Genomic DNA, 20,232 nt, shown 5'->3' on the forward strand with positions numbered 1-20,232 from the left:
CAGCACCTTGGATAGTCACATGTTGCTGATGACGGGGCCGACAATGAGGGGGTAGCTTCCCAGTCAAAGAATGCTGACCAGGTGGTCGTCCTTGTCGAAGATGATGGGCGTGGACGCCCACTTTAGCTTCCTGGGGACGGTGCTCCTGGCGGAGTAGACTTCACAGAGTCGCACCTTCTACTGGCGTCTGGGGCAGTCGTCTTCCAGACCGCCGATGATGATAAGGCACTAGTCCACCTGGGGGAACGATTCCTCCACCGGCTTCTCCTTGTCCTGGTCGGCGGTAGGCTTTGTCGCAGTCGTCTCCGTTGGACTTGCCCATCCTGCGGAGAAAGCGTTTCATGAGGTCACAATCCTTAAACTTGTGACTCACTGGGTAGCCGTGGTTGGTGCACGGCTTCTCCAGGAGCTGGTCGAAGTGGTTGTTCCTGGGAGGGCGCTAATCTTGCCGATCGGCTGTCGTGACCTTGTTGACGGCGGGCGGTCAGTGGTTTTTCTTGTTATTCCTCCCCTCTCGGCCCACGAAGGGCCCATCAGGGTTGTCTCGTTTTGCCTTCGCCACGAGCTATTCCCGCACAAAGATGGCTCCAACAGCCTCCTCGCCGGAGGCGTGGTTGGTAGCGATGTCCAGGATCTCGCGAGTGGTACGCGGCTTCTGGCACCCTAGCTTGTGCACCAGGGTCTTGCAGGACGTTCGGTGAGGAAAGCGTTGATCACATCGGTGTCGACGACGTCAGGAAGTGAGTTGCACTGCTTCGAGAAGCGCCGGATGTAGTCCCGTAGGGACTCACCGGGCTCTTGTTTGCAACTATAGAGGTCCCAAGATTTGCCGGGTCGGACGTACGTGCCCTGAAAGTTTCCGACGAAAACTTTCCGGAGGTCCGCCCAACTGCCGATGGTGTCGGCAGGCAAGAACTTGAGCCAGGCACGAACGTTCTCCCCTAGGCAGATTGGGAGGTACTGGATGACGAACTGGTCATTGTTCGCTCCCCGGCCTGGCACGCGAGCCGGTAGTCTTCCAGCCATACGCCAGGGTTGGTTTCCCCGGTGTACTTCACAATGTTTGCCGGCGACCAGAAACGCTGGGGGAAGTGAGCCTTGTGGATCTCCTTGGTGAAGGTGCGCGGTCCCGGAGGGTCCGGGCTCGGGCTCCGGTTGTGGTCGACATCGGGGTCGCAGGGACATCCCCCTCGCCGGAGCGGCGAGCACACCGGGTTTGGAGCGCACACCCACGCGGTCGACGTCGGCATGATGCCACGCTTGTTGTCGGCCTTGAATCATGCCGCGCGCGTCGTAGTTGGGGCCGACGCGGCCGTGGATCGGCGGCCTCGGTGGGCGAGGAGCTGGTGCCGGCACAGGGGCCGGTGCTCCGCCTGCGTCGGCCTACGGCGCCGGCGGGGCACACTGCACCTCGGAGGGCACCTGACCCTGACGGCGGCCTGGTGGCGGTGCAGGGAGGAGCTTGCCACTTGTTGGACAGCGGCGAGCTCTACCACGTTTCTAACCTGGTGGTGGAGGTCCCTCTGCGCTGGATCTTGCGGCTTCGGCAGCGTCTGCAGAAGGATCGCCGATGCTGCGATGTTCTGGCCCGCGCGGAACTCTTGCGGGAGTTGCATGCGGGCGTCGTTCATGATGTCGCGGTTGACCTGTCGCACACGCTGCCGTGCGGACCCGGTGGGATTCCCTCCCTTCGACTCAGAGTGAGGTCGTAGGGGTGGGTCCACCGGCGGGGGCGTGTGCTCGGCCCTGGGACGAAGTTCCCCAGCATGAGCCTGCGCATTAGTGAGTGCCTGCGCGCGGTGATCCTGGGGGGTGTGCGTCGCTTGAGACGACACCACTTCTGGCGGCGGCTCACTGGGAGCGGCAGCCATGGTGCACACCCGACGCGGTGCGGATGCTCCCTCCAGGTAGTTGTCTCCCGTGCTGGAGGAGTCGCTCAGGGGATCCTCATAGCACATGAGGTCATGGACGGAGGCGGGGTAGCTCCCCGCCATGCCCACGAACTGGGGCGTGGGCTAGCGCCCACGCATGATCTTGTGTGTCACCCGGACGTAGGTGCCCGCGGAGTTGCGTAGGCTGAGCACAGGACACTCAGAGAACGTACATGGTGGCGGCATCGGAGGTCTTCCCGCGAGCTGCGGAGAGACATTGGCCAAGGAATAGAGGATCAAGTTGATGTCCTCGGCGGCCAGGTTGGACGCCATCATGAGCGTGATGCAGCGGAACACCGCGCGAGTAGGCTGTGAGGGCTTGCGCTTCCTGATGCGCCAGCAAATTGACCCCCAGCGCTTTAGTTTGGGAAGCTTGGGAGGAGGAGCGGACTCCTCAGAGGCCGTCAGAGCGGCTTCCTCCTCACAGAGGCGGAGTGCACCGAGCTAGTCGGTGACAAACTCCAGACTTCCAAATTGGAAGTTCTGGGAAGGCGGGAACAATGGAGGTGCCCACAATCCATCGCGGGGGATCGCGGGGAACTCCAAAGAGCCAAAGCGGATCATCTCGCTCTGGCTCGCCGCTGGAGCGGCGAGTGGAGTGATGGAAACCATCCGATCGCCGAAGCAATGAACGCACAAGGCGCTCCCCACGGACGGCGCCAAACTGTCGACTCGAAAAATGGCCAACTATCAAACTACTCGATTGCTAGTGTGTTGTGCGTTGGATCGGATATGGTCTAGCACACAATGACTCGAGGATTTAGAATGGTTCGGGCTGGAGAATGTCATACATCTAGTATGGGGGTGGTGTTCTTCCTCTATTGCTCTCAAGCCCAGGTGCTCAAAGTTCAGAGGGGAGCTTACAAGCCTTCAAGCAGTATGTTCTCATGGAGTCGAACTCTCTCCTACGTGGGGGGCTTTCCCTTTTATAGTTCAAGGTGGGGCCCCCTGTTTACATATATCTAACCTGGTGTCTTGGTCCCATCCGAGGGTCCTTCATCATCGTCAGTCGTCGGGCCCCGCCCGATCGGTCGGGAGTGGAGAGGCTTGTGTCAAGTTGATTTTCTTGGGCGACGGGTTGTCTAGCTGTTGTCCCGTCCCTGGTCAGTTGGGATGGCATGGCCACTCGATCGGTCGCTCGGAGGTCGTCTCCTATCCTGTCCGTTCGTACCAGCTCTTCCATCTGTAGCGCTGTCGCGCGTCCTTCCTAGCGTGGCTTCTGCCCAAAGGACGACACGCCCGTTGAGGGGTGCCCTACCATGGTCAGGTGGTGCTGCCCTGTCACACCCGCTGGCGTAATGGAGTGGTGTCCTGGAGAAGCCATCATTACGGCGTGGGAGGCGGAGCTCGTTGACGCTCTCTCCCACTGCGTCATGCAGCTTGCACGGCCAACACTGTACCCCTGTCAGGGGGTCCTGTGGATCACGCAGGCGTGGCATGTGGAGGGAGTGGGCAACGTGTGAGCCCGTACGGGGCCTGGCTTGACCGGCACGCCGGTTGTACGGGGCGGCGTTCTTGGAGCGCACGGCCCGGGTCGCTCGGTACGGCGCTGACCGGGGGCGTCCTAGGTCGGGAGGCCTCCACGTGTCCCTGGAGGGCCGGCCTCTGGTCACGTTTGGTGCTAAGGAATGGTAGCTGCCCGCACCAGTTCGTGGGCTGTGCCGAAGCGAGCCCAACAGGATGTGTGGGCCGTTACTGTTTAAGGCGGGCCCATTAGGGACCCTAGGTTTATACCCCCATCATCAGGAGAAATAGGGAGAGAGTGAGGAGAAGCCGGAGAAACTGCAGGGCCAGTCGGCACTCTTCTCTGCTTGTACCTCGACGGATGCTTATCAGTCTATAAGTGTTCGTGACTTCAGTTTCATAATTTACTTCAAGTTCAGTTAGTAGTTTCATGTTTTTTACTAGATTTAGTGTGTACTTGTATTATAGTGGTTATCTCTAGTCTAAGACTCCTGATAGAGACGGATGCTCTTAGCCAAGATTAGAGTTAGTAAACGATAGTGTAGGCATGGTGCCTAGCCTAGACTTTACCATTTGATTGTTGTGCCTCCCATGGTTCGTAGAGTATCCTGAAGGTGGTGACCCTGTTTAATGCCATCGTAATCCTCCACGTTTGGTTGCATGATTCTTAGTTTGATCTTACCTATGTCAGAACTTCTGGTTTGACTAGGCGAAGCCGGCACCTGACGTTTACAGCTGATTCTTAGTCTGATCTTACCTTGAATCTGAATAGTCCTATCTACCCATTGATCCTACTGATGTCGTGTTCTTGGATGAGCCTGAACCTTAGATATTGTACTCACATTTCCTTGGATTCGATAACCCTTGGAATACTCTGAGGTGAAAGCTACAGCGGTATCCGCACGCTTGAGAATTCTTTTGTGAGATTCAGCATACCCGTGGCTGCTTTCTGGCGCCATTGCTAGTTAATCTAGTAGCGACATTAGGAAATGCCAACAAACGTACGAGCTTATTCCTGAGTTCGAGAGTGAGTGGCGCAAAGCTCAAGTTAATCTAACTGAAATTATTGAAGACCCGAACCAAAGTTCAGAAGAGCCTAAGGCTAGCTTTGCTCGGGATGGAAAGCCACAAAGCATGAACCCTATTTTCAATCTATGTAACTTTTTTATATTTCTATTTACTTGTGAATTTGAGTTTATAGGAGTTTATTGAAACCTTAGTTGCATGATCCTAGATACCTATGAGATGAATACTAGTATGTGTAGGTCGCTAGATTGCTATGCTAATAGGATTCGATAAAAGTCGAGTGATTGACTGTCACTCGTGAGATATAGGAGTTCTTTGCTAACATATGTTGGAATCATAAGGTCGATGGGCTGGGCTTCGTATGATACCCTTGTTGATGATTGATGACCCGTCAATATAGCAAAAATGGCTAAGGTCAAAATTTGCCATAGTGGTGGTTAAGTTTTTTGAATGTACTAACCACATGCCAAGAATATGGTAATCGGTAAGTTTAAGTATCTGACTGGATCAGGACGTGGACTTCTCCCCACTCTCTTGCTCCTTGCCTATGTGGCCGCATGGTGACTGCAAAGTTGGCTCTCTACTCAAGGGGGGCGAGCCCTTTTCGACGAAACGAGAATTGATGGGAAAAGTTTGTCGTGTAACTCTGGGGGTAACCATGTGACGTGTGTTTAGGTTTGCCTGTAAGGTTAAGAAATTCGATTCGAATCATCTGTTTCTCACAGCCATTGAGATTGCTTGACCCTTTTTATCGCATAGAGTAAGAAGAGAAACAATGATGACAGTGACTAATATTGTTGTATGTTTAATTTAATTCCACCATGTGTTATCTGGATAGTTGCTTACTTAGAATGGTTAAACAAACTAGAACTAGATGCTAAACCTTGAAAGTAAGGACTCACTCTTAGATGCTTTTTGGCAAAAACTAACCCTTCAAACCAAAAGCCTTGCATATTTAGGAGTCAGCTAAGTATATTCCACAAGTCGGATAAGCCCTACTGAGTATTAGTATACCCAGCCTTGCTTGTAACTTTTTTCAGGTGAAAATTTTGAGGATATGGTTCCTAGTTTGACTTGGCCGTGTACACTTCCTCCTGGTTGGTCAGTGGAATGGGATGCGTCCCCGACCAATGATTGTGACGGGTGATGTCATGTATGGGCTTTATCATAATGTCATGTATCATCGTTAGAACTATCGCTTTTATTTCCACTGCACTGTTGAACTCTGAAGTACATGTCTTATGAAATTGAACTTGGTTTGTAATAATAATAATTAATATTGGACTCTGTGATATAAAAAAACTGTGGAATGTTGTAAACTCTAGACTCACCTTCATTTGAGTAATTTGTATTCCTTGTTTCGATCGAAATTCCAGTGGTTGAATCAGGATGTTACCCGACATACTGTCAGGTTACTCCGTTTTAAGTGCGTGTTCGCCCGAATTGCCTTTTCAGTGATGGTGATGGTAAGCGCACTTAAACCGGATTGTCTCCATTGCCCTCAGCCTGTCGGTCGGCCCGGGCGCCCAGAGGTGTGGTATGTACTCTTAGAACATATCTTTCGATAGTTTGACGAGCTCTTCATCAATGATACACTTGCTGAATTCATTGCAAAGTCTTTCATCGGCGTCTTGTGGGACACTTTTCTCCGCTTATCTTTTTTATATCATATTCTTTTTTTGGCGGAGTGGGAGCACTCGACGAGGCCTCTACGATTAATTTGGGCAGTTCTGGCACACCCTCAGTTCAAGTCTACTCGTGTTTACCATTCATCGCCCTTGGTCTATCAGCATGAACCTTTCGCTTGACCTTCACCTCATGCCGTCGGCCGTCCCATCGCATCATGCGCCTGCAAATCACAAGTTAAGAGATAAATCAAATCCATACAATATTGTCAATCATTCATTCATTATCTAAGAGTGACCACTATTAATTCTCACCGGATGCTTCTGCAAATGTGTTGTTGACTTCTTAACGTTTAATTTAGTGTCAGTAAACATCAGTTGCTCGGTATAAATGCTACCTGCAAGTGCCAGGATACGCCGGAACTGGAGGAGGAAACATGGAAATTTTGAATGACACGTTGCGGGCTGGACTCCGCACAATAAGGTACTGTAATGGAGAAGGGAGGTTCGGTGTGTGGTCATGTGAGAACTGAAGTAGTGTTTGGTCAAGTTTCTCCTTCTGATCAGTGCTAGGAATAAGGGAGAATAGAATTGCGAAACAGATGCAAATAGATGGTCAGTAAGCAGCATCTAGAAAATTCGTAGAATCTTTTTTTTTTTGCGAGGAAAGAAAATTCGTAGAATCTGATGCTGATATTTATCAAAAGGAGCATGTTTGCACCTAAAAAGTGGCACGGTTAGGAGGACTGGTCAGATCTATCCCCAAAACCAGTCATACCGGTTTATTCAAGTTGCTTAAAGGTAAAATGGACTTCACCATTATATAGATCTCATCGAGACGATTAAGATGCATATGTGGAACATTCGATTTGGACTTCGTATGAGAGAGATATAGCTTTGGTAAGTATTGCACCCCGCGGCAGATAAGTCAGACCGGTTCACAGGGGCGATCAAACCGGTTTAGGTCAGTAAAATTCATGCAGAAGTTGTATTTTGGGAAGAGATTTGGTAGGGTTTTGACCCTATTCAGGAAAAGACCTCCCCTCTCCATAAATATAAGGGTACCCTAAATATAAAGGGTCACGGCCGATTGAGTTGATCCAATCAAATCTACTAAACACATTTATCTTTTTACCTTCTTTCTCTTCCCTAATTTTTTCCAACCTCAATATGACATTTGTTAGATATTTAGGCAATTTTCGGTATATTTTAATTCCAAAATTAAATGTATAAACTAGCAATATTTCTATGACTTTAAGGAGTAAAATAAAACATGTGAACATGTTTATCCTTATCACACATATAAGCATAAACAATATAAATAACCAAAGTTTCAGGGAGTACCCTGAAGCGGGGCCGTTGCCGGAGGCATTGGCTGCGCTGTTACCAACTGGAGTAGACATCTACTCGGTTGGCCTCAGTCGAAGTAGTCGAACTAAATCGGTGCAGGAAGAAGTTCGCAGTGCAGTCCCGCGAACGGTCACCAAGATGTAGTCGACGTAGTCGTTCGGCCACCAGAATCTAGTCGACGTAGTCGTTCGGCTCGTCCACCAGGAAGTAGTCGTACAATCGGGCAAAGCCTTAGTATTTTTGAGCAGTCACGCTAAAGCGTTACCCAAAAACCTGATTGCCCGCCTATCCCGTGCAGGATCTCAAGGCGAGCAAGGTTTCGGAGGCCTGCTCACGCTAATTCTGTGCGCGCAGAAATTAGCGTTGGGGAACTCAGTTGTTGCAACTGGAGAGGGAGAAGAGAGGAGCCGAGTTGCCTCAGTGCTCTGGTGCAGGATGGATGAGGGGAATGGCACTCCTTATATAGTGACTCAGGTGCTCAGAATCGTTGAACCTGGACACCATCAGAGTCATTTAGGTGATGCGGTTATGGCCATTAATTACAGATTTAATTGCACGTTTAATCGCACGATTAATTGCTGTCAACGGCAAGATAGCCATCACATCGCACCGCGCCACGCCGCACCGCACCGCACCTGCACGTCACGTCCGGACGCGCACGCGCACGCGCCCCGCCCGTCCGGCCGGCCGGTCGCGCCGCGCCGCGCCTCGCCTCGCCTCGGCCACGGCCACGGCCACGGCCCGGCCCGGCTCGGCGAGGCGAGCGAGCGCGCGCGCGCGTGTGGTTCACCGTCCTCCTCTTACCGGCTTCACAAGTGGTGCACACGAAGTCCACCTTTTAAGTCGGTTGAGATCCTCCTCAATTCCCGGTACGGAATTAAGCATTGATTCCCTAGCATTAATAGTGGGCTTTAAATTCTTTTAATGCTTTAGAATGAATGGGCCAAGCCCATTACTCCAACAATCCCCACCAAGAAATTCAAGCCACACTAGAAATACCCTCATTCCCTCATTGATATACCAGTATTCGACAGAGACTGTTAAGTTGAACTTCCATCTAGGACAAAGGCTACACTTATTCACAACTGTGCAATGGACTATGCCTTGAATTGCCAGTTTTGTGCAAACAAGTTTGACCAGAGCCCTACACTGGTACTAGGCTGCATAAGCATCCCCGCGGTTTGGAGCTTATAAGTCATACTCCAGGCCCTTCATGAGTTTCTAGAGAATACCCAATTCTCATAGACCATGACCAGTGGTCAAACTCATTTCGTGAAAGACCCTTTGTAAACTGATCTGCCAGATTTTTAGCCGTTTGAACATAGTCCAGGGCTATAACTCCGGAGTTTCTCAATTTTCTGACAGATTTCAACCGCCTTTTCACATGTCTAGATGACTTCATGTTATCCTTTGAACTATTCACCTTGACAATTACCGTTTGATTGTCACAGTTCATTAGGATTGCCGGTAACGGTTTTTCAACTATCGGCAAGTCCATAAGGAGCTCACGAAGCCACTCAGCCTCAACAGTGGCGGTATCTAATGCTGTGAGTTCTGCTTCCATAGTTGACCTCGTTAAGATGGTCTGCTTGCAAGACTTCCAGGAAACAGCTCCACCACCAAGTGTAAACACATATCCACTTGTGGCCTTTATCTCATCAGCATCAGAAATCCAATTTGAATCACTATACCCTTCTAGTACCCTTGGGTACCCGGTGTAGTGAATTCCATAGTTCATTGTCCCCTTCAGATAGCGCATTACTCTTTCAAGAGCCTTCCAATGATCATCTCCCGGGTTTGAAACAAACCGGCTCAGTTTGCTTACAGCAAACGAAATGTCAGGTCTTGTAGCGCTCGCTAAATACATTAATGAACCAATGATTTGAGAATATCTCAGCTGATCTCGCATTATCCTTTTGTTCTTTCTAAGAATTAAACTGGCATCATATGGTGTTGAGACAGGTTTATAGTCGCTATAACCAAAGCGACTTAACACCTTCTCCACATAGTGAGACTGTGTAAGAATCACCCCACCATTGATCTCTTTTACCAGTTTTATATTAAGGATGACATCAGCTTCTCCCAGATCCTTCATCTCAAAATTTTGAGATAAAAACTCTTTGACTTCCTTAATCACATTAAGGCTAGTGCCAAAGATCAGTATGTCATCCACATACAAGCACAAAATCACTCCTTCAGCCCCACCATAGCGATAGTACATACATCTGTCAGCTTCGTTCACAACAAAGCCGGCAGAGGTCAAAGTTCTATCAAACTTTTCATGCCACTGCTTAGGCGCTTGCTTGAGACCATATAAAGATTTTAACAACTTACAAACCATTCCTTCTTGACCCTTTGAAACAAACCCATCCGGCTGATCCATATAGATCTCCTCTTCTAACTCTCCATTGAGGAAAGCCGTCTTAACGTCCATCTGATGAACGAGAAGACCATAAGAGGCTGCCAGGGAAAGTAACACCCGAATTGTGGTCAATCGGGCAACTGGTGAATAAGTGTCAAAGAAATCTTCTCCTTCTTTTTGGGTATAACCCTTGGCCACAAGCCTAGCCTTATACTTTTCAATAGTACCATCTGGCCTAAGCTTTTTCTTGAACACCCACTTGCATCCAACCGGTTTACATCCATAAGGACGTTCAACGACCTCCCAGGTTCCATTAGACATAATAGAATCCATCTCACTCCTTACTGCTTCCTTCCAATAGTCAGCATCAGGAGATGAATATGCCTCTTCAATGGTTCTGGGTGTATCATCTATGAGGTATACAATGAAATCATCACCAAAAGACTTTACAGTCCTTTGTCTCTTGCTCTTTCTCGGAGCATCATTGTTATCCTCCTCAGGATTTTCTACAAGTGTATGTTCATTGTGTTCTATCGGCTCAGCAGAGCCATCATCCTCGATGAACTCTTGCCTAGATGAACTTGTTTCATCTCTCATGGGAAAAATGTTTTCAAAAAATGTAGCATCTCTGGACTCCATTATAGTACCAACATGAATGTCAGGTACTCCAGATTTCACTATTAAAAATCTATATCCAACGCTGTGAATAGCATAACCTAGAAAGATCAATCCACAGTTTTAGGTCCAAGCTTACGTTTCTTGATTATTGGCACACTCACTTTTGCCAAACAACCCAATGTACGTAAGTATGACAGTATTGGTATTTTCTTCTCCCATTCCTCGAATGGAGTTATTTCTTTATTCTTTGTAGGAACACGATTTAGGACATGACATGCAGTCAATATAGCCTCACCCCACCATTCCTTGGAAAGTCCCGCTGTATCTAACATGGCGTTAACCAAATCCGTTAGAGTGCGGTTCTTTCTTTCGGCAACCCCATTTGACTGAGGTGAAAAGGAAGGCGTCCTCTCATGAATAATACCATGTTCCTCGCAGAATAAAGTAAATAAATTTGAGAAATACTCGCCACCACGATCTGACCTAACTCTTTCGATCTTTCTCTCAAGTTGGTTTTCTACTTCAGCTTTATAGATTTTAAAGTAGTGTAAAGCTTCATCTTTTGACTTCAACAAATAGATGTAACAAAATCTAGTACTATCATCAATCAAAGTCACGAAATATTTTTTACCACCTTTTGTCAACACTCCATTCATTTCGCACAAATCGGAATGAATTAATTCTAAGGGTGCCAAGCTCCTTGCCTCCGCGGTCTTATGAGGCTTACGAGTTTGTTTTGATTCAACACATACATGACACATAGAATTTTTGACAAAAGTGAACTTTGGAATTAAGCTCAAATTAGCTAAGCGCATCATACAACCAAAATTAACGTGACAAAGCCTCGAATGCCAAACATTTGTTTCATCAATGTTAATAACATTGTATGCAATTTTATTACAAACATCTGACAAAGAAAGACGGAACAAGCCTCCGCTTTCATAACCTTTTCCAACAAAAGTACCAAACTTAGACAAGATACATTTATTGGACTCAAAGACTAATTTGAAACCATCTCTACACAGTAGAGAGCCGCTGTCTAAATTCTTCTTGATGGTGGGGACATGCTGTACGTTCTTCAGCTGCACGGTCTTCCCCGAAGTAAACTTCAGATTTACCGTACCAACACCAAGAACACGCGCATGTGATCCGTTCCCCATCAGCAAGGAGGAAGTCCCGCCGGTCTGGTAAGAAGAGAACAAAGAAACATCAGCACAAACATGAATATTAGCACCAGTGTCGACCCACCACTCGGGTGAACCAAAGACTGAAAGAACAGTAGGTAATAAATTACCGTACCCCGATGTTCCTCCAGGCTCGCTAATAACCATGTTGGCGGAGTCGTTGCCTTTGCGGTTCGGACACTTTGCAGCAAAGTGATCCGTACTAGCGCACACATAGCAAGCTCCCGTCTTCTTCTTCTTCTTAAAAGTGGTTGTCTTCTTAGTCTTTGGTTGGTTCTGCGGTGGCTTTTTCTTGTTCTTGTGGGAGTTGTTCTTCTGAACAAGATTGTCACTTGAAGCACCAACAATTCCTTTCCCACGTATGTCCTTTGCTCTCGCCTTCTCCTCAACATCAAGAGTCCCTATGAGTCCATCTATTGTGAACTCCTGTCTCTTGTGTTTTAGAGAAGTAGCAAAGTCCCTCCAAGAAGGTGGCAGCTTAGAGATTATACCTCCAGCCACAAACTTATTGGGTAACACACATGGGGACTCTTTGCTGCAATTTTTGAGATCTTTTGCCAGAGTATGTATTTCATGAGCCTGTTCCACTACAGAACGGTCTTCGACCTTCCTGTACTCAAGGAACTGCTCCATGATATACAACTCACTCCCGACGTCAGATACTCCATATTGAGCCTCAAGAGCATCCCACAATGCTTTGCCAGTTGGCAGCCGGATATAAGAATCCACCAGGTTATCACTGAGAACACTAATGATCAAGCCTCGAAAGAGGATATCAGCCTAATCGAACGCACTCCCTTCCTCTGGAGAGAATTGTTCAGGCTTACCCTCTTTCACATGGATCACTCTCGATAGTGTTAACCACAGTATAAGCCGCTCTTGCCAACGTTTGTAATTTGAACCATCAAAAGGTGATGGTTTGATTGATGCAGCAAAGCTAGATACCGAAAGCCTATTAACACAATCAGGTTTTTGGATTGTTAGATATCTAGGCAATTTTCGGTATATTTTAATTCCAAAATTAAATGTATAAACTAGCAATATTTCTATGACTTTAAGGAGTAAAATAAAACATGTGAACATGTTTATACTTATCACACATATAAGCATAAACAATATAAATAACCAAAGTTTCAGGGAGTACCCTGAAGCGGGGCCGTTGCCGGAGGCATTGGCTGCGCTGTTACCAACTGGAGTAGACATCTACTCGGTTGGCCTCAGTCGAAGTAGTCGAACTAAATCGGTGCAGGAAGAAGTTCGCAGTGCAGTCCCGCGAACGGTCACCAAGATGTAGTCGACGTAGTCGTTCGGCCACCAGAATCTAGTCGACGTAGTCGTTCGGCTCGTCCACCAGGAAGTAGTCGTACAATCGGGCAAAGCCTTAGTATTTTTGAGCAGTCACGCTAAAGCGTTACCCAAAAACCTGATTGCCCGCCTATCCCGTGCAGGATCTCAAGGCGAGCAAGGTTTCGGAGGCCTGCTCATGCTAATTCTGTGCGCGCAGAAATTAGCGTTGGGGAACTCAGTTGTTGCAGGAATGGCACTCCTTATATAGTGACTCAGGTGCTCAGAATCGTTGAACCTGGACACCATCAGAGTCATTTAGGTGATGCGGTTATGGCCATTAATTACAGATTTAATTGCACGTTTAATCGCACGATTAATTGCTGTCAACGGCAAAATAGCCATCACATCGCATCGCATCGCACCTGCACGTCACGTCCGGCCGCGCATGCGCACCGGCCGGCCGCGCCGCGCCTCGCCGCGCCTCGCCTCGGCCACGGCCACGGCCACGGCCCGGCCCGGCCCGGCGAGGCGAGCGAGCGCGCGCACGCGTGTGGTTCACCGTCCTCCTCTTACCGGCTTCACAAGTGGTGTACACGAAGTCCACCTTTTAAGTCGGTTGAGATCCTCCTCAATTCCCGGTACGGAATTAAGCATTGATTCCCTAGCATTAATAGTGTGCTTTAAATTCTTTTAATGTTTTAGAATGAATGGGCCAAGCCCATTACTCCAACAATATTTTTGCTTCTTCTCTATTGTGTTTGAGAATGCTCTAGTTGGCCTGTCGATTCTAGAGCAATCCAAGATGCGCATGCTCTGACCGAGTCCCTCCCGAACGGGCTTCGTGGGATCCTTATCAAATTGCCCCGATGAGATCGGTCTGACGGATACACCGTACCAGTGAAATCTGTTGATGCAGCGGAGCTGCAATTCTATCCTGTGTTGGCCCTGAATTTGGACCAACAGAGCCGGAAGGTCTGACCTTTTGCATCTACAGCAGGTACTACGGAGAGACAAAATCTCAATCATTCCCACGGCTTACTGCTCGTTTTCTCCTCCACCAGCTGTCGCTGTGCCCTTCCTGACGAGATTCCCCAAACGGAAATGCTACTTTCTGCAGTCCTTGGTGTGTTCGAACAGATATTTCTTCTTTCTCTCATGCTATAGTTATTATTAACTTTCAGCAGATGTTAGTCATCTAAACATGAGACAAGGAAAAATAATTAAAGGCTGCTCGTTCCTAACAAATAATTAAGGGCACATCAGGACGCCACATCGGTCTCTCTCTGCTGGCTGACTGGCTGACAAACTAGCTAAACAGAGCGAATGCTCCATACATATGATGTTTGTAGATTCGATATGACACGTAATCCAAGAAATTTTTTTGGAACTAAATAGGACCCAAATGATCTGCACATGCGTTACTTGTCTATTCTCTCTGCACCAAATACCTTATATGTGTGTGGTTGTAGCTCCATGCGTTACTCGGTCGAGCAAGTCAGTCCGCTCCAGTAGTCCAAGTCACCATCAAGGGGAAAAATTCCGTGCAGCCCGGCTGCAAACATTGTCTCGTGCAGCCCTGCTCTCGATTTGCGCCACGCGTCAGCCGGTAGGATCCAATGCTCCCGCGGTCACAGCTCCCCGGCTTGCATGATCCGCGCAGTGAGGACTGAGGACTCGGCTCCGGATGATGCGGCTCGGCTCGGCTCCATTCTGTCCCACGGCCGCACGCGGCACGCCCGCATGCCTCCAGCGTCCGCAGCCGCCGCCGCCTCGATCGTCCGGTGCCGCAGCCCGCCGCTGTCCACCGCCACAAATCGGTGCGGCTCTAGTTGCTGATTGACGATGGCTTCCTAGACGTCCAAGAGTCCGTTTCTAGCTAAACCTACCGGCCGCCATGGCTTCAGCAGAATACAGACATCCAAATCCAATTTTGATTTTTATAACATGCTGCAAAAGCATTTAGTAGAAAGATGCAAAAGCATTTAGTAGAAAGATAGAATACATCACTAGTATCATGTTTTCATGCATAGTGCTTTTCCCTTTTGTGCTATCAAGACGCAAGTAGCACAAATGACTGCATAGTGATCAAACACGCTAAAAAACAATCGGCACAAACACATACAATTTATAGATTGTTAGTTCTGTTACAAATTAGGAACTTGCAATTAACAATATCTCGATAATTTACAACCTAACCGTGTCATTACATCCAATGTTTGATCTAAAATTTACCCACAAATCGGCCATTTTTTAGGCTAAATAAGCATCATATATTCTTATGTGAAATTGCCATTGTCCAATACAATTTTTTTTTTGAACGAACCACACGAGATAGTGCGTGTTTTATTGATATAGCAGAAAAGTATAAGACTACGGCTCTGGAAGGTCATAGCCAGAAAAAAGAAAAAAAACAGGACTCACCCGGTTGGATTGGGACGTCAACCCGGGAAACTCAACAACTCAACTCACCCGGTTGGATTGGTACATCAACACGGGGAACTCATCCACTCAAAGCAGAGAGACACTCAAGACTATGTAACGAACATGGCACCAATTATGTCATTTCGAGTGATTTTAGTGATCGTATGACAACGCAATCAATAGGACTGATGGTTTTGTTTAGTGAACATTTCTATATCACAGGGATGAAGTAGAAAGGCCATACAAAATAATACACGAAGAAAGAACTCAAAAAAATACTAAATTGGACGAGTTCTACTGAAACCAGTAGCACCGGAAGAACCGAGACCTATAGCATCGGTGCATCCGATGGTTGTCGGAAGATCCGACGGCCTGACTTTGGTGCAAGACTGAGCGCCTCTGGAGATCAATTGAAAAAATGAAGCACCGGTTGAACCGACGGTGTCAAGAGAAGCGTCGGTGCAATCAACGTACTATGTTCCAGAGACAATGTCAAGCGCGAGGGAGCCACGCCTTCAGCACCGGTTGAACCGGTGGACTGTCGGAGCAAGGCGTCGGTGCAATGACGTCAGCAAGGGCAACGGCTATCTGCGGATCAAGTGTCACCGGAAGAACCGACGCATAAGCATTAGTTCAACCGATGGTCCTGAAGGTGTTGCGGCTGTGTCAGAGAAGCCAACGGCTAGTTCAGAGCGCAGAGTGACCGGAAAAACCGATGCACTATGCACCGGATGTTCCGATGCCTATGCAAAAAGCTGCTAACGGCTACAAACGGCTAGTTCGACTTGGGGGCCTATATATATGAGCTCACCCGGTCATTTGAAGTTTGCTGGAGTCCCAAAACATCTTATACACTTCCAAGAACACCTCCAAGCCATCCAAGAGCATAAAGATCAAATCCTTAGTCCTTAGCACAAGCTTTGTGAGTGTTAGTGCTAGATTAGCTCTTGGGTGAATGATCAAGCAAGGTTTAGATCCTTGTGTTGTGGTTCCAAAGTGAACCAAAGTTGTATCACGGTGCGCCGGCCTCATTGGAGCTTTGGTGGCTCGCCGGCAAGTCAACGAGCCTCCGGCTTGGTGTGGAGCGGCGTCGACGATATTGGGCGGGGGACGGAGACCCCTCCTTCGTGGGCAATCTCCCTTAGTGAAGATCGGGATCAAGGTGACCGTGATTGTATTCAAGGAAAAGACTTGATTGCCGGGAAGCGATACTCTTCGTGAGTGCTTCAACAATGTGGACGTAGGGGCGCCTTTGTGCAATCCGAACCACAAGATAAATTCTCGTGTCGAGAGTTCGCTTCCTCTCATCCCTCTCGTTAAGCTTCCGCATTTCATATTGCAACTTGTGTGCCTTTACTTTCTTAATGTAGTATCTTGCTAGGATTGGCTATAGGTTGCAAAATCTTTTTGGGATGAGAATTTCACACTAAAGTGAACCGTAGTTACACATCTAGATAGCTTGTTTTAGTTTAAATTTTGTGCAAACTAGTTGGAGCCATAGGTTTAGATTTTTAATAGAGCTTAATTCACCCCCTCCCCCTCTTAGTCTAGAGCACCCGATCGCTTTCAAATGGTATCAGAGCTAGGACTCACTTCTCTCACAAAGAAAGCCAATGTCATTGGCAAATTTGTGTTTACCGGCTCATTAGATCGGTAGTATTCACCACCTAGTGAGTTAGGTCCTAGGGGGAAAGGATGGATCATTTTAGACCCGCTCCTCGGTTCGAAGGCACAGGCTTCCAACAATGGAAGGTGTTAATGCAAGCCCATCTCCAAGCGACGGGACTAAACGTTTGGAGAGTTGTGAGTGAGGGCATAAAAAATAATGGTCAACAAGAGAAGCAATATGATGTCACCACAAAATTCATAATCTTGTCTTCTCTTAGTGACAATGTGTTCAATCGTGTTTATTCTTGTGAAAATGCTCAAAAGCTATGGAAGACTATCATTAAGAACCATGAGGGCACGGAGGATGTTGCCAACGAAAGATATTATGTTCTCATTGATAAGCTTAATAGCTTTAAGCAACTTGATGATGAGAATGCCGAATCTATGTACTCACGATTGAATACTCTTGTGAATGAGGTTAATTCCTTAGGTGTGAAGCAAATTGAAGATTTGGAACTCATTCGTAAGATCCTTCACTCACTCCGAAGGCCGGACTATGATTTGATGACCACAATTCTATATGAGAAAGATCTCAACACAATGACACAAAATCAAGTCATCAACAAGGAGATTGCCCATGAGCTACGCAATGAAATCAAGACAAAGGCGCCATCTTCTTCACCAACACATAGCGCAATTACATGCAAGCAACTCAAAAAGTTGAAGAAGATGGCCGTCAAAGGTAGCTCAAGTGATGAGGAAGAAAAGGATGCAAGAAGCTCCTCAAATGATGAAAAAGAGCCAATGAACCCCAACCTCTACAAGCAAGTGAAGAAGATGAGCAAATGCTTCAAGGAAATCAATTCAATGGGGTATATGGTCTTCCTCAAAGATAGGCCTCACCATCAACTCATGAAGGTTGAGAAGAAGTTCAAGAAGAACAAGCAAAAGAAGGAGAAGAAGCCCAAGCATGAATCATTTGTCATATTTGGTGAATGGGTTTGCGGTGGTGAAGAATCAAATGCAAGTTCAAGTGATGAATCAAATAAGAAATTCACCACCCGCATGGCATCATCATCCAACACTTGCTTTATAGTCAAAGGTATGGATAGCGATGTAAGTGATGATGACTCCGACTCTTCTTCAATTGTTGAACTTCTTGACCTTGTTCATGAGCACCAAAAAGTCATTAAGAAGCAATCAAAAGAAATTAAAAACCTTAATGCTCTCAATAATCTAAATGCTTCTCTTGCAACAAATTTTGAATATTTGATGTGCAAATTTAAATTGCTTAGCAAGGAGCATGAAGAGCTAAAATTGAAATTTGAGAGCATTAATGATACAAATGACTCATTGGAAATGAAGCAAACTATCCCTTGTGCAATTCCTATCTCTAGGGTAGATGCTTCAACTTCTTGCATTGATTTAATTGATGATTCTTGCTCTAACCCTTGCAATAAGAAATGCTATGAGAATGTTGTTGTAGAATCATGTGATGATCTCATTGCCAAGAAAAATAATGAGCACAGGCAAGAAGTGGAAAGGCTCATGAAGGACTTGTATAGATTGAAGGGCAAAGGCATAGAGAGCAATGTCCAACCTTCTCAAGATAACCGTGAAGACATGGTGAAGAAGCTTGAGAAGGGGTCCACCGTGACTTGCTCAAAGTGCCACAAAGAATGCCACAAGTCCATTAAGTGTCCTCAACCAAGGAAGAAGCTTCTGGATGAGAAGAACAAGAAGAAACTCGCAATCAAGAGTTCTCTCATCTACACCAAGCCCAACCGGAGAAACAAAAGCAATAGCACCTCCTATGTGATCAAAAAGAAGACCAATGGCAAGATGATTGCTCACAATGTTGGAAAGAAGGAAAGGAGTTGGAACCAACTTTATTTGGGTGCCCAAGGACATCATCACCAATATGAAGGGGACTCAAATGGTGTGGGTTCCAAAGGAGACTTGAAGCCCAAAAAAGGCTACGGGGGATTTGGAGACTTAGCTTACAAGTTGAAGTAAAGGTTCAAACCAAACAATCTAAGCTCACAACTTAGACATTCGTTGCCCAAGTCCCCCATAAGGTAATGGTAGTTAGATTTCAATTCAAGCATCATGTAGCTCCATTGCTTTTGCTAGGATGGTTGCAAGTTTTGCATCTCCTAGTGTTATATATGGTAGGTTGCTTGTGTCATGACTCTAACCCATGAGCAACCTACATGGTTTTCTAAGTGTGTAGAAAGCTACACAAGGTTATCTTTCATGGTACATGGATCTCATGAGGTATGTATTTCATATGTGTACCATGAAAACAAGCTATAGGGTAAACTTCTCAATTGTGTCAAAATCAATGTACATACATTTGTTTGGTGATTCAAACACTAAATGCACACATTTAGGGGGAGTTCATCCTATAGGTTGTGATTTTGAGACTAACGTGTTTGCAAGTTTATCTTTTATAGTCTCACATGGAGTTAACACTCTAAGAGAATGTTTCTCACGATCAATGTGAACAAACAACTCTATAAGAGTGATTAGATAAATTATGCTTCATGCATATTGAGCCATGCTCTATTGAACTTAAATGCTCATATCTAAGTTCATAGGCTATGTGCTCATACATTTGCTTAACCTTGGTGTACCAACTGCTCTTTGTTTAAAAACTTTCATTTGGTTGCAAGTCACTTTCAATTGGTACATGCAAGGTAAACAAAGTATCACCCGGAGGTATGCAATATTCTAAACTCATTCAATTGGTATAATTGTCAATTTCTTATCTTTTTTAGAGCTACCTCCGTGCATGATATGATCTAAGCTTTCTTGTTGAATCTTTTAGTTGTACACTTGATTTTCACATTATCATGTTGTGTACACACTTGTGGAAAGCTTAGCTCATATCATGCTAATATCGTGATTTGGTGATCTACCATAGTAAATTTTCAATTGGTATCTTCATTGATATCATACAATTGGATTATAAGTCATGGAACTAACTCCCTAGGCTACTAATCTTCTCTTGAGCTATATTGTTTTACAGGACCTTTTAGGTGCGAGATCTTTTAGGTGATTTGATTCCAAAGAGCGAGAAATGTGGATCAAAATAAGACATGTTCCCAACAAAGAGGGAGAGATGTTCCCAAGAAGGAAAAATATATTCCAAAGGGCGAAAATGCCGACTAGATCAAGTCAACATATGAGAGAAGAGTAGAAAATAGAGGGAGGAACAAAGGGGGATCATGGTTTTAGGGGGAGGGCAAACCTTCATTGGATGATGGTAAGCATCCAAGCAAGTGTAAGTGGTTCAATTTGTTAATTCTTGCAAATTTTATGCTTGCTTTGATTGTGTTGTCATCAATCACCAA

Source organism: Panicum virgatum, chromosome 1N (genome assembly GCF_016808335.1).
Source record: "Panicum virgatum strain AP13 chromosome 1N, P.virgatum_v5, whole genome shotgun sequence".
Classification (NCBI taxonomy): Eukaryota; Viridiplantae; Streptophyta; class Magnoliopsida; order Poales; family Poaceae; genus Panicum; species Panicum virgatum.